Below are 13,645 nucleotides of genomic sequence, written 5' to 3'. Positions count from 1 at the left end.
CTTGGCTGTTCCCCTTCCCCAATTACCTAACATTGTTACCCATCCCCAATTCCCCAATAAAATCTGAAAAAAAAAAAAAAGTCAACTATGCCATTGTAGCATGAAAGCAATGTGTAACCAATGACCATGACTGTTCCTCAATAAAATTTAAAAAAAGAAAAAAGAAAAAGAAATGGTAATGTATGGTCAAATGATTTTTGACAAGAGTGCCAAGACCATTCAATGGAGAAAGGGCAGTCTTTTCAACAAATAGTACTGGAAAAACTGGATATCCACGTGCAAAAGAATTAAGCTGGACCCTTATCTAACATGATACACAAAAATTAACTCACAATGGATAGAAGACTTAAATGTGTAAGACCTAAAATTAATCATTAGGGAAATGCAAATCAAAACTACAATATGATACTAACTCACACCCTTTAGAATGGCTGCTATCAAAAAGACAAAAATAACAAATGTTGAAGAAGATGTGGAGAAACTGGAAATCTTGTGTACTGTTGGTCAGAATGTAAAAGAGTACAGTCACAGTGGAAAACAATATGGCAGTTTCTCAAAAAATCAAAAATAGATTTACCATATAACCCAGCAATTCCACGTCTAGATATATCCTCAAAAGAATTCAAAGCAGGGTCTCAAAGAGATATTTATATACTCATGTTCAGAGCTATTTACAATAGCTAAAACATGCAAGTAACCTAAATGTCCATTGATGAATGAATGGATAAGCAAAATATATGTTAATATATGCTACAATATGAATGAAGCTTGAGAACATGCTGCTAAGTGAAATAAACCAATCACAAAAAAACACAAAAAACAAATAATATATGATTCCACGTATATGAGATACTTAAAATAGTAAAAAATCAGAGACAAAAAGTAAAACTGTGATTGCCAGGGGCTGGCAAGGACTTGGGCGGGGAGGTGGGGGATTGTTTATTGTTTAATGGGTATGGAGTTTTGAATTAACAAGATGAAAAGAGTTACAGAGAATGATGGTGAGGATGGCTGTACAATATTACAAATGTATTTAATATCACTGAACTATAAACTTTAAAAAATGGTTAATATAGTAAATCTTGTTAGGTGTATTTTGCCGCAATAAAATTTTAAAAAAACAATCAAGGAGTATTGAAATCTCAGAGACTAATCTCTGCAAGGAGAACAGAAGAGATCCAAGCAAACTTTTGAAAAATTCCTTGCAATAGCCTGTCTCCAATTAATTTGATTCACCCTCTTTTCTCTAGGCAAAGTTATAAAATTCCTTCTCAATCACCCTGGGTATATATGTTCCAAATTTCATCCTCTTTCTTCTTTCTATAATATACTCATGAACAGGAACTATAAAAATGCTGATAGTTTTAAAATACAGAAGCCAATTCGTGGAAATATACCTTATGAGGCGCAAAAGATATGCAGAAAGATGTTCACTGCAGCATAATTTATAATAATGAAAAGCTGAAACTAAATTAAAAAATGTCTTATAAATTATGATTTGTCAGCTCAATCGAATCATATGCATATAGCCTAACAGAGGGCAGAAAATGGAAGCATGATTATGGGTGATATTTTAAAATCCCTGAATGTCATAATCTGTTTTTAGCAATGAAATCTGGAAAAAAGGAACACAGTAGACTTGAAACAAGGTATAAAAGACTGCAGCAGAAAGTACTTTTTCTTTAGCTGCCTGAAGGAAATTAAGAGTAAGCGAGAAGGAAATGTCCTTATTGACCTTCCTGTCAGCCTTTCCTGCTGCTAATTCCCTAACACTGAATCCTAGCCAACACTTTAAAGGGCAGCCTATACAGAAATGGAAGCAGCACTCATGTTTCCTCAAAGAAGAGGTGGGGAGGTTATGTATGGAAATCTCTCAAGTAGAAGCCAAGAAAAAAATCCATTTGATAAAACAAAACAAAATAAAACACAAAAATACCCACAACCTCTTCAAAAAAGAAAAACTAGAAAAAGATCCGAAAATTTATGTTAAAATTTTTTTTTTATTCCTAACACAGAAAAGATGGGACTTCCCAACCAGACATGCAGGTACACAATATTAATCTTGATAAATGTCTAAAGCAAAGATATTAACAATTATGGTGTTTATAATACATCTGAAAGTATGACAAAAAAGACAAAAAGGAGGCCTAAGGTGCTTACATCATACAGGAAATGGTGAAATACTATGGAAGGTAACTGTATTAAGTTAAAGATGTATGTTGTATTCCCAAGGGAATTATGTAAAGAAATTTTTAAATGCACTACAGCTAATAAGCCAACAGTAGAAATAAAATGGAATCATAATAAAAATAATACAAAAGAAGACAAAAAAATAGATTTAAAAGAAAGAAGAGATGGTACAAAATATAAGATGAACTCAAAAACTGGGAAGTATCTGAAATCTCACCCTAATTGCAAGCTAAGAAGTTGGCTTGCCACAGTTTCATGGATATTTGTATAAAACATGAGACATTTGGGTCACAGAAGGGCAGTTTATTAATCACATCAATGGAACTAACCAGAGTATCAGCATTTTTGTACCAGTTCATCAGATCCCAGTTCTCACAGAGCAATGCAACTAGGACCACATGATACTCACACTTGCAGTGTGTTGTTACAGCAGAAAACCCTGAATTTGGGGAACTAAAATTTTTATGTGGGCAGTGTCTGCTCCTTACTCTAGAGGAAGATATTACATATCTTCCGAGGCGGTTTGCCTAGTAAACATCGTTGAAAAGATAGTTACAAAGGGCAGTCAGTACCTTGTTTGGTAGACATACTGAAATGCAAGAGACTATGAAGAATTGTTTCCCACCAGATGGCAGATTTATACCAACCATATCAATAATTACATTAAGGGTAAATGATCTAAATACAATTAATATGTAAATTGTCGGGGCTGGCTGGGTGGCACAGTCGGTTAGAGTATGAGCTCTGAGCAACAAGGTCGCCGGTTTGAATCCCACATGGGCCAGTGAGCTGTGCCCGAGCTGAACTGTCAACTGGGGGTGGCCGGATGGCTCAGCTGATGAGCATGTGCTCTTAACAACAAGGTTGCCAGCTGGACTCCTGCAGGGGATGGTGGGCTGTGCCCCCCCATCCCCACCCCCCCACTTCCGCCTGCAACTAGATTGAAAGCGGTGACTGGACTTGGAGCTGAGCTGCACCCTCCAAAACTAAGACTGAAGGACAACAACTTGACTTGGAGCTGATGGATCCTGGAAAAACACAATATTCCCCTTCCCCAATTCCCCAACACTGTTCCCTTCCCCAATTCCCCAATAAATTTTAAAAAAATTAAAAAAAACAAATTGTCTGATTGGACCCCAACTACATAATATCTATAATAAACCCACTTTGTTCAATTAATGGAGAGAATGAGTAGACAGAAAATTAAAAAGGATATAGAAGGCTTGAACAACACTATTAACCAATTTGACCTGATATTTACAGAACATTTCCTCCAAAAATAGAACACATACTAATTTAAGCTGCATATAGAATACTCCCAAGACAGGTCATGTTGTGGGTTATCAAGCAAACCTAACAAATTTAAAATAACTGAAATCATATATATTATCTAAACACAACAGAATTAAACCAGAAAGCAATAATAAATATGGCTGGATAATCCACAAATACGAGGTGCGATCAAAAAGTACAGTGAATGTTTAAATTAAAAAAAATAATTACAGAAGACACATTGCAACCCCCCTCAAAATACTCCCCCTCGCTTAGAACACACTTATCCTATCATTCTTGCCACTTTCTGAAGCTGTTCTGGAAGCCCTCTTTTGCTGGTGGGCAGCTGGTTTGACTCCCACATGGAATGTGGGCTGTGCCCCCCGCAACTAGATTGAAAATGGCAACTGGACTTGGAGCTGAGCTGCGCCCTCCACAACTAAGACTGAAGGACAACAACTTGACTTGGAGCCAATGGGTCCTGGAAAACACACAGTTTCCCAATAAAGTTTAAAATAATAATAATTAAATAAATAAATGTAAAGGGATGGAAAGTTATTTCCTGAAAATGGAAATGGAAAAAAAGAAAAAAACTGGAGTAGCAAAACTTATACCAGACAAAATAGACTTTGAAAAAACAAAGGCTATAACAAGAGACAAAGGACTTAGTAATCCCACTTCTGCATATTTATCTGAAGAAACCGAAAATGCTATTTCGAGGGGACGTGTGCATCCATATGTTCATTGTAGCATTCTTTACAATAGCCAAGATACTGAAGCAACCTGGGTGTCCATCGATGGATGAATGTATAAACAGGAGGTGGCATATATATATATATATATATATATATATATATATATATATATATACACACACACACACAATGGAATATTGCTCAGCCATGGAAGGGAATGGGTTCTTGCCATCTGCGGCAGCATGGATGCACCTAGAGGGTATAGTGCTGAGTGGGGTATATCAGACAGTGAAAGACAGATGCAATGTGATTCTGCTTATATGTGGAATTGAAAAAACAAACAAATAAAACAGAAACACACTCATAGATACAGAGAACATTTTGATGGTTGTCAGATGGGAGAGGGGTGAAGGGAGTGGGTGAATAATGGGAAGTTATTAAGAAGTACAAATTGGGCTGGCTGAGTGGTGCATTGGTTAAGAATTGACTTGGGACGCCAGCTCAAAGCAGCAGGGCCCCGGTTCAGATCTCACATTCAGGCCAGTGACGCTGCACCCTCTACAGCTAAGATGGTGAACAAACGCTTGACCTGGAGCTGGGCTGCCATGAGTTGCCAGCAACGGCGTAGGCTGCAGTGGAGCTGCGGTGGGCTCCCAGAAGCTACCGTGAACGGCCGTCAGCCAGCATGAGCTGCCAAGAGCCGTCCAGTGGCGGGCAACCAATCTGCCTCACCTGGGAAGAGCACAATGATAATACCAACATGGGCCAAGTGAAGCAATGTCCTCCACAACTAGACTGAAGAACAAAAGGACAGCAACTTGTCTGTCTCCCTCCAATTCCCCAAAATCTTTAAAAAACAAAACAAAAACAAATATGTCGTGGGGATGTAACGTACAGCATGGCGAATATAATTAATAATATTGTGATAGCATCGTAAGGTGTCAGATGGTTGCTGGACTTATGGTGATCAGTTCTTTAGGTACATAAACGTTGAACAACTATGATGTATACCTGAAACTGATATAATGTTGTATGTTAGGTATATTTTTTAATAAAAATCTTTTAAAAAGAAAATATGCTAAAAAAAAAAAAAAGAAAAAAGAAACCCCAAAGGTCACTCAATAAATTTCCTAGATCTATTAAAGCAATTGAATTAGCAGTAAAAACCTTCCACCACAAAAACAAGCTGTAGAGATAGGTGAACTTAGGGGAGAAGTATTCATATAGAGGAGTCCTGGGACATAAAGCTGAAGTCCTGGGAGATGAGCTAGACTGTAGAAAGCACTGAGTCAGGCTAAGGACTTCAACTTGTATAGTATAAATAATGTCTTTTTCAGTGCTCCATCCTCTGCATTTCTTATGCTACTTACTCTTTAGTATTTATATATTGCCTTCTACTATTTTCTCTGTTGGATATATGTGTAGTATAGTGGCCTAATCAAGTCTCTAACTTCCTTAGGATAGGTCACATAACGAAGATTTCCAAATTGGGGGAAAAATTATGGAAACCTTCTGAGTCAGATGGCCTCATAGGTGAAATATACCAAACATTTAAAGAAGGAATGATATCAATCCTATAAAACTCTTCCACAAAATAAAAGATGTGGGAACATTTCCTAATTTCTATGAAACTATTAACCTAAAACCAGATAAAAACATTACAAGAAAACTATAGACCAACATTCCTCATGAACAGACACAGAAAAGTCCTTAAATAGGTACATGAATTCAGCAATATATAAAAATGCATAATACACCATCAGTAAGTGGTGTTTATCTCAGAAATGCAAGCTTACAGTGAAAATCAGTTAATGCAATTTACCTTATCAGATTACAACAGAAAAACAGTATGATCATCTCAACAGATACAGAAAAAAGGGTGACAAAATTCAACATACATTCATGATGAAAATTCTAAGGAAATTAGACTTGAAGGAAACTTAACCTGATAAAGGAACATGTACAAAAACCTACAACTATATCACTTAATAACACATGTCCCTAATGGTATACTTTCTACCTAAGATAAGGAACATGACAAGGATGTCTACTCCTACCACTCATACTAGAGTGGTCCTAGCCACTAAGAAAAGAAAGGGAAAGAAAAGAAAAGGTTTGGTCTGGAAAGGAAGAAATAAAACTTTTTATTTCAAATTTTTTAAATTTCTTGAATTTTCATTCACAGACAAAATGATCAATCTATATTGAAAACCCCTAGTAATCCACAGAAAAACTACAAAAATTAATAATTGACTTTAGCAAGGTCACAAGATATATGGTCAATTTATAAAACTCAGTTGTATTTCTATATACTAAATACAAACAACTGGAAATCAAATTAGAAAAACAGTGCAATTTATAATAGCATAAAAACATAATATACTTAGGAAGGGCTATATCTAACAAAATATGTGTAAGAAATATATGCTGAAAACTGCAAAACACTGATGAGAGAAATAAAACCTAAACACATGTAGAGATAAACTGTGTTCATCAATGGAAGATAATATTAAGATGTCAATTCTTCCCAAAATGATAGATGTACAGAGTCAAGCAATCTTAACCAAAATCCCGGTAGGCTATTTGGTAGAAACTGACAAGCTGATTCTAACATCTACATGGAAAAGCAAAGGCCCTAGAAAAGACAAACTACTTTGAAAGAAAGAACAAAGCTGGAGAATTCACACTGCCTGATTTCAAAATTTACTATATACTTGTAAAGTTATAGTAACGAAAACAATGTGGTACTGGTGAAAAGATAGTTTTACAGAGAAATGGAACAAAACAGAGTGCAGAAAAAATGAGCCACGCATATGGTCAATTGATTTTCAACAAAGGTACTAAGGTAAATCAATACAAAATAAGTCGTTTGAACAAATGGTCCTGAAGTAATGGTCATCCATCCACAAATAAAAAAAGAAGAAAAAAAGAAAATCTATACCTCACATCATATTATAAAATTAACTCAAAATGTATCATTCATCTAAATGTAATACCTAGGCATTCTAGAAGAAAGAATCAGAAAATCTTTGTGACCTTTGGTATATGGCAAAGAATTCTTAGGACACAAAAAGCCTGAACCAGGGCTGGCCAAGTGGCGCGATGGTTAAGAGCTGGCTTGGGATGCCAGAGGGCCCCGGTTCGGATCCCACATATGAGGGCCAGTGACACTGCCCTCTACAGCTAAGACGCTGAACAACAGCTCAACCTGGAGCTGGGCTGCCTTGAGTCGCTGGTGACGGCGTAGCCAGCAGTCAGCACGAGCGGCCAGCAGCCGCCGTGAGCAGCCGTCCAGAAGCTGGTGACTGATCTGCCTCACCCGGGAAAAGCGCAATGATGGTGCCAACTTGGGCCAGTGAAGCAACATCCTCTACAACTAGACTGAAGAACAAAACAACAGCAACTTGTCTGTTCCCCTTCCCCCAATTCCCCAATAAAAATCTTCAAAAAAAAAAAGCCTTAACCATAAAAGAAAAAATTTTGATAAATTAAAAAACTTTAAAATTGAAAAAATGAAAAACTTGTGTTCTTTAAAGACAATGTAGACAAATGAAAAGACAAGCCACTGACTGGGAGAAAATATTCACAAAATCCCTATCTCATAAGGAATTTTTTTATGCAGACTATATAAAGAACTCTCCCAACACTAAAAGAGGAAAACAGTCAACCAAAATTTTAAAATGGCAAAAGATGGGCCAGCCACTTGGATCAGTTAGTTAACAGTTGGCTTAAGAGTGCGAGCTCTGAGCAACAGGGTCCCGGTTTGATTCCCACATGGGCCAGTGATGCTGCACCCGAGCTGAGCTGTTGCTGAGCTGCCAACAGGTGGCAGGATGGCTCAGCTGGTGTAACAAGATTGCCTGTTCAATGGTGGGCTATGCCCACCCGCAACTAAGACTGAACTTGGCACCTTGAGCTGAGCTGCCGTCCGGGTGGCTCAGTGTTTAGGGTGTGCACTCTTAACAAGGCTGCTTGTTTGACTCCTGCATGGGATAGTGGCTATGCCCACCCGCAACTAAGATTGAACACAGCACCTTGAGCTTAGAGGCCATGAGCTGCCGATGAGCAGTCTGATGGCAACTGGCACCCTCCACAACTAAGACTGAAGAACAACAACTTGGCTGGTCCCCTTCCCCAATTCTCCAACACTGTTCCCCTCCCCCAACTCCCCAATAAAATCTAAAAAAAAATTTAAAAAGAAAATGGCAAAAGATATGAGGAGACACTTCACTAAAGAAGAGATATAGATTCCAAATAAGCACATGAAATGACATAAAAATTGTTTATTAGGAAAATGCAAAAACAATGAGATACCATTACACAACTATTAGAAAGGAGAAAAAAATTCTGACAATCCAATTGCTGGTGAGGATGCAAACAACTGGAGCTCTCATATACTAACGGGAATAGAAAATGGCACAGTCACTTTGAAGTCTGACAGTCTCTTACAAAGTTAAACATACACTTATCATTTGACTTAGCCATCCCATTCCTAGATATTTATCCAAAAAAGTTAAATTATGTCTGCATAAAGGCCTATACATGAACTTTATAGCAGTTGATGTATAGCTGCCCCAAATTGCAAACAACCCAAATGTTCATTAACTAGTTAATGGATAAACAAAATGTGGTATATCCATACGATGGAATACTACTCAGCAATAAAAAGAAACAAACTACTGATATATGGAACATGAATCAATCTCAAAAGCATTATATTATATGAAGGAAGCCAGACACAAAATGCTATATACTGTAAGAGTCCATTTATATGATATTTTGAAAAAGACAGAACCAAAAGGTCAGAAACCAAATCAATGGTTGCCAGGATCTACGGTGCGACTGGGAGGCCTGAATGCGAAGGGGCTTGAGGAAACATTTTGGGTCATAGAAATGTTTTGACTGTGGTAGTGGTTACATGACTGCAAACATTTGTCAAATGTCATCAAAGTATACATGTGTAAAGTGTGAATTTTAGTAACTGTAATTTATGCCTCAGTAAACTTGACTAAAAAAACAAAACAGATTCCCAAAATTGTCTTGCTTTATGGTTGAATGTTTGCTTTCTCCCACACATATTCCTAGACAGGTCTTTTTTAAACTACAAATTACCTCATTTGTAAGTGAACAAATACTACTTCTTGGCAGTCCTGAGGCCTAATAAGGTCCTTTATATGTATTGTCTCATTAAATTATTCCAACTTCATGAAAGTGAGGCTGAGAGGTTTGGGTAATTCTATAGTTGGGATTTAAACCCACGTATGTGAACTCCCAAGGTCATCTTTCCCTCCATACCTCACTGCTTCCCCCACTCTCTAAAGACAAGGACTAAATTTGATATTCTTATGTTTAGCATATATCATCATCCAGTAAAAGCTGGCACTGGTGAAAAGTAAGAAATACCTTCCCAAACTAAGTAACTTATCAGTATAGGATCTGAAGGCTGCTTTTCTGGGGAAAAGACTCCGTTCCCCACTCTACTTCCACCGTCCACCAGGAAAAGGCATTTATTTTGTTTATTCTCCCAGTTCCCCTCTGCAGCTTCCTAGTCTAGCAAAACATCTCTAACTCATTGACAGCCCTGGGGACCAGGCTAATCTGTTAATACTCGAGAGACAACAGTTTCTATGGACATAATAGAAATAATCCAAGATCATCTCTCTCAGGAATTCTTTTCTTAACTAGGTATGTTTTACTGAATAAAATCAGTCACATCATTTGTATTCCCCCATATATTCCAAGGTTATCAATTGCCAACTTTCTCAACGATGGCCTTTAATAATTCTTCACTGAACAACTAGTCCCCTACCAAAGCTTAAGAAGTATTGAAGACAGGTACTCCTGTTCTGACATTGTTCTCAGTTACAATGCTTTAGTTGTAACAAAAACCCCAACCAGGAAATTTATTCTCTCACATAACATGTTTGGTGGTACAGAAATTCCAGAGTTGATTCAGTGGTTCAAAAGTCATCAAAGATGAAATTTTTCCCATTTTTCTACTCTGGCATGCTTAGGATGTTGGCAGTGATTATTTCATAGTAGCCTCACAATAAGCCTGTGAGTTTCATTAAAATTGATACCTGATGGTTGGCCTGTATAAGGAAAACAATTTTCTCACGTGTACTTTGGAAGGCAATTTAAAAAGTACCTACGGAATTTTTTTTAATGTGCATATCCTTTGATATAGCAATTCCACTTCTTAGAATTCATCTCACAGAAAATTTAAGTGGACAAAAACAAGTATAATGTTATTACAAAACTTTTAAGAACTGGAAATAGCCTAAAATATCCATCAATAGAGGGTAACTATTTAAATTAAGAGACTTAAGGTGGCGCGTTGGTTAAAAGTTGGCTTGGGGGCTGGCCGAGTGGCGCGATGGTTAAGAACTGGCTTGGGATGCCAGGTGCCCCGGTTTGGATCCCACATATGAGGGCCAGTGACACTGCCCTCCACAGCTAAGATGCTGAACAACAGCTCAACGTGGAGCTGGGCTGCCGAGTCGCCTGCGATGGTGTAGGCTGCAGCCCCTGTGGCAGTGGGTTGCCATGGGCTACCATGTGTAGCCAGCAGCCAGCGTGAGCGGCGGCCATCCAGAAGCCGGTAACTAATCTGCCTCACGCGGGAAGAGCACAATGATGGTGCCAACTTGGGCCAGTGAAGCAACGTCCTCCACTGGATTGAAGAACAAAACAACAGCAACTTGTCTGTTCCCATCATCCCAATTCCCAAATAAAAATCTTAAAAAAAAAAAAAAGTTGGCTTGGGATGCCAGCTCTGAGCAGCAGGACCTGGTAGGTTGCAGTGGGCTGCCGTGAGTTACCGTGAGTGGCCGGCGGCGTGAGTTGCTGTGAGCCGCCGTCCAACAGTCAGCGAGCAACTGCCTCACCCTGCAAGAGCCCAATAATACCAACATGGGCCAGTGAAGCGACGTCCTCCACAACTAGATTGAAGAACAAAAGGACAGCAACTTGTCTGTTCCCCTCCCCCAATTCCCCAATAAAATCTTAAAATAAATAATACTCATACAATGGAATATGTCTCAGCTGTTTAACATGAAAATATGCCCAAGTTTTGTTGATAAGAGTGAAACTGCAGAGTATGTGAGCATAAATAAAAACAGCTGATACCAAAGGCACAGGCAACAAAAGTAAAAATAGATACTGAATTACATCAAAATTAAAAACTCCTGTGCATCAAAAGACAATCAACAGAGTGAAAAGGTAACCCACAAAGTGGGAGAAAATATTTGCAAATCATATCTAATAAGGTTAATATCCAGAATATGTTAAGAATTCCTTCAACTCAACAACATAAATATGTTTAAAAATGGAGAGGGGTTTGGGGGATAGGGGAGAAGGCAAAGGGATTAGAAAGTACAAACTGGTAGTCACAAAATAGTCATGGGGATGTGAAATACAGTATGGGGACTATAATCAATAATGTTGTAAAGATTATATAGGGTGACAGATGGATGCTGGACTTATCGGGGGGATCATTTCACAGATTGTGTAGATAAATACCTGACCACTGTGTTGTACACCTGAAGTTGAAGTAAAATATTGAATGTCAACTATAATTAAATATTATATATATGGTCACAGGATGTAAAGTACAGTATAGGGAATATAGTCAATGGTATAATAGCTATGCACAATGTCAGGGGGAATTATCACTTTGTGAGGGGTGTAAATGTCTCATCATTGTTTTGTACACCTGAAACTAATAAAAAAAAGCCATTAAAAAAATGAGCAAAGATCTTAAATAGACACATCTCCAAAGATACACAAATGACCAATAAACATATGAAAATATGCTCAACATCACTAATTGTTATGGGAAAGCAAATCAAAACCACAATGAGATATCGCCTCTCAATCACTAGGACAGCTGCAAACTAAGTTTTGCTGAGGATATGGAGAAACTGGAACCCTTGTGCCCTGTTGGTAAGAATGTAAAATGTTGAAGTTGTTGCAGAAAACAGTATGATGCTTCCTCAAAAAAAAAATCTTCCGGGCATATACTCAAAAGAATTGAAAGCAGGGTCTCAAAGAGATATTTGCACACCCCTGTTCATAGGAGTATTATTCACAATAGCCAAAAGGTGGAAGTAACCCATTTCTATTGACAAGTTGAAATGTATAAACAAAATGTGGTATATACATATACAATAGAATATTATTTAGCCTTAAAAAGGAATTAAATTCTGACATTCTACAACATGGATGAAACTTGAGGACATTATGTGAAGTGAAATAAGCCAGTCACAAAGGCAAACATTGTGTGATTCCACTTTTATGAGGTATCTAAAGTACGTAAACTCAGAACAGAAAGTATAGTGGTTGCCAGGGGCTGAGGGAGGGAGGAATGGTAAGTTGGTTTTCCTTTTTTTCTTTCTAGCTGAGCCATCCTGCCACCTGTTGGCAGCTCAGTGGCTGCTCAGCTCGGGCCAGGACTCGAACCGCTGTTGCTCAGAGCTCACACTCTTGAGCGAGCTCCTAACCAACTGAGCCACTCAGCCGGCCCAGGAAGTTGGTTTTAATGGGTATAGTTTGTTTTGCAAGATGAAAAAGTTCTAGAGACTGGTTGCACAACGTGAATATACTTAGTTAAATATGGTTAAGACAGTAAATAAATGTGTATTTTACCAAAATTAAAAATAAAAATTAAAAAAATTTTTTAAAGTAAAAATACCAAAATGGCAAACAAATGAAACTATACATATTTGTAAAGAGTTTAAAAGGATAAGCATCTAACTCTTAATAGTGATTACCTAAGGAGAATACTGATAGGAAAAGGAAGCACTTTTATTTTCTACTTTGTATCCTTCCATACTGTTTGAATTTTGATAACATGTACTAAGCTAACACATACATATTTTCTTTTTTTTTGGGGGGGGGGGGCGGAGAACAGTGTTTTTCCAGGACCCATCAGTTCCAAGTCAAGTAATTATTTCAATTTAGTTGTGGTGGGCGCAGCTGAGTGGCCCATGTGGGGATCGAACCGGCAACCTTGGTGTTATGAGCACTGTGCTCTAAACAACTGAGCTAACCAGCTGCCCCTATGCTAATATTTTTAAATTCAATTTTTAAAAATTCCATTGACATAACTTCTAAATTAAACTCTAGGTACTAATAGACTTAAGTTCTTATGCCACCGTAAGTTTTACCTAGCATCTCATCTCTTCCCAAAAGCATGCCATGAGTAGGTGGTTATGATTAGTTCTAGAAGGAATAATTAAGGAAAAGCTCCTGTGTCACTCAGTGAACATGAGATGCTGCCTGTTAGGCTCACCCCAGGAACTGCCTATGATACTTCCTGGCCAGTAATACCATATCCAAATTAGAGATCCTCTCTAATCCTCAAACTGACAAATAGGATACAATGATAATAGCTATTGCCTGCAAACACAAAATCCTAGGGTTTTCAAACTATTCTTATCCTTTCTCCCTACCTACTAATAGAACACCAAGCACTTAGGACTTTTTCA

This window comes from Hipposideros armiger, unplaced genomic scaffold (genome assembly GCF_001890085.2).
Source record: "Hipposideros armiger isolate ML-2016 unplaced genomic scaffold, ASM189008v1 scaffold_134, whole genome shotgun sequence".
NCBI lineage: Eukaryota > Metazoa > Chordata > Mammalia > Chiroptera > Hipposideridae > Hipposideros > Hipposideros armiger.
This window is presented reverse-complemented; position numbering follows the sequence as displayed.